Here is a 2,872-nt window from a genome sequence, read left to right as displayed (position 1 = left end):
GAGCCAAAGAGATGGGGGAGATTTTGAACAATTTCTTTTCTTTGGTATTCACTAAGGAAAAGGATATTGAATTGTGTCAGGTAAGGGAAACAAGTAGGGTAGTTATGGAAACTATGATGATTAAAGAGAGGAAGTAATGGCACTTTTAAAGAATATAAAAGTGGATAAATCTCTGGGTCCTGACATGATATTCCCTAGGACCTTGAGGGAAGTTAGTGTAGAAATAGCAGGGGCTCTGACAGAAATATTTCAAATGTCATTGGAGACGAGGATGGTGCTGGAGGATTGGCGTATTGCTCATGTGGTTCCATTGTTTAACAAGTGTTCTAAGAGTAAACCTAGCAATTATAGGCATGTCAGTTTGACGTCAGTGGTGGGTAAATTAATGGAAAGTATTCTTAGAGATGGTATATATAATTATCTGGATAGACAGGGTCTGATTAGGAACAGTCAACATGGATTTGTGCATGGAAGGTCATGTTTGACAAATCTTATTGAATTTTTTGAAGAGGTTACTGAGAAAGTAGACGAGGGTAAAGCAGTGGATGTTGTCTATATGGACTTCAGTAAGGCCTTTGACAAGGTTCAATCATTAGGTTGTAGCGGTGTGCTACAAGCAGCGCTAGAATTACGACACGGAGTCGGTAACTGCAGTCGAAGGAAAAACTTTATTCGAAAACTTCAGCCTCACTTTTAAGCCTCTGTCAACCGGCCCCCCATGGCGAAGAGGCTCCAAAGCTCTGTGCTCACAAACCCCCGTAGGCTATCTAATTGTGAGTCGGTTCGGATACGCTAGGAAATGAGGCGCTACATAACCCCCCCCCAGAACCGGCGATACACCCCCCAATGTCCACAGCCTGGGCCAGAACCTGCTTGGGAGGTCGGCCTCTGCGCCGAGGCGCCGGAAACTCGGCCGGTTGCGCCAGGTCCACATGGGCCGGCTTGAGGCGGTCCACCGTGAAAACCTCCTCCTTCCCCCCAACGTCCAGCACGAACGTGGACCCGTTGTTCCGGAGCACCGTAAACGGCCCCTCGTATGGCCGCTGCAGCGGCGGCCGATGCCCGCCCCTTCGTACAAACACAAACTTACAGTTCCGTAGGTCTTTGGGTACGCAGGTCGGGTGCCGCCCATGCTGTGACGTGGGTATGGGGGCCAGGTTACCGAGCTTCTCGCGAAGTCTGCCCAGGACTGCAGCAGGTTCTTCCTCTTGCCCCCTCGGGGCTGGTAGGAACTCCCCGGGGACGGCCAGGGGCGCGCCGTATACCAACTCGGCCGACGAGGCATGCAGGTCGTCCTTGGGCGCTGTGCGGATGCCGAGTAGGACCCAGGGAAGCTCGTCCGCCCAGTTGGCTCCTCGCAGGCGGGCCATGAGGGCCGACTTCAGGTGACGGTGGAAACGCTCCACTAGCCCGTTCGACTGTGGGTGGTAGGCAGTGGTGTGGTGCAGCTGAGTCCCCAAAAGGCTGGCCATAGCTGACCACAGGCTGGAGGTGAACTGGGCGCCTCTGTCGGAGGTAATGTGGGCTGGTACACCAAAGCGGGATATCCAGGCGGCGAGCAGGGCTCGGGCGCAAGATTCGGAGGTGGTGTCGGTGAGCGGGACCGCCTCTGGCCATCTTGTGAACCGGTCCACGATAGTCAGGAGGTAACGCGCTCCGCGCGACACTGGCAGGGGGGCCCACGATATCCACATGAATGTGGTCGAAACGCCGGTGGGCGGGATGGAACTGCTGCGGTGGGGCTTTGGTGTGCCGCTGAACCTTGGCCGTCTGGCAGTGCATGCACGTTTTGGCCCATTCACTGACCTGTTTGCGGAGACCGTGCCAAACGAACCTGCTGGAAACCATCCGGACAGTTGTCCGGATGGAGGGATGCGCCAAGTTATGAATGGAGTCGAAAACACGGCGCCGCCAGGCTGTCGGGACGATGGGACGGGGCTGGTCGGTGGCGACGTCACAGAGTAAGGTCCTCTCACCCGGGCCCACGGGGAAGTCCTGGAGCTGCAAACCAGAGACTGCAGTCCTGTAACTCGGAATCTCCTCATCTACCTGCTGTGCCCCTGCCAGTGCCTCAAAGTCTACCCCTTGGGAAAGGGCATGAACGGTAGGGCGAGAGAGCGCATCCGCCACGACATTGTCCTTACCCGAGACGTGCCGGACATCCGTTGTGTATTCAGAGATGTAGGACAGGTGGCGTTGCTGGCGGGATGACCAGGGGTCGAATGCTTTCGTAAACGCAAAGGTAAGCGGTTTGTGGTCCGTGAACGCGGTGAAGGGCCGGCCTTCTAGGAAATACCTGAAATGCCGGATTGCCAGGTAGAGCGTCAACAGTTCCCGGTCGAAAGCACTGTATTTGAGCTCGGGTGGCCGCAGGTGTTTGCTGAAAAACGCCAGGGGTTGCCAGCGACCTGCGATGAGCTGCTCCAGCACCCCACCGACTGCCGTGTTTGATGCGTCCACTGTGAGGGCGGTAGGGGTGTCCATTCTGGGATGTACTAGCATTGCGGCGTCAGCCAAAGCTTCCTTCGTTTGAACGAAAGTGGCGGCGGACTCCTCGTCCCAGGTAATGTCCTTGCTCGGACCCGACATCAGGGCGAACAGGGGGCGCATGATCCGGGCAGCTGAAGGGAGGAAGCGGCGGTAGAAATTGACCATACCTACGAATTCCTGAAGGCCTTCGATCGTGGTGGGTCGGGGGAAGTGGCGGACCGCATCTACCTTAGCGGGCAGAGGGGTTGCCCCGTCTTTAGTAATCCTGTGGCCCAGGAAGTCAATGGTATCAAGTCCGAACTGGCATTTGGCAGGGTTGATTGTAAGACCGTACTCACTCAGTCGGGCGCAGAGTTGACGGAGGTGGGACAGATGCTCCTGA

This window comes from Hypanus sabinus, chromosome 7 (genome assembly GCF_030144855.1).
Source record: "Hypanus sabinus isolate sHypSab1 chromosome 7, sHypSab1.hap1, whole genome shotgun sequence".
In the NCBI taxonomy this organism is placed as follows: domain Eukaryota; kingdom Metazoa; phylum Chordata; class Chondrichthyes; order Myliobatiformes; family Dasyatidae; genus Hypanus; species Hypanus sabinus.
Note: the sequence above shows the minus strand (reverse complement) of the source record.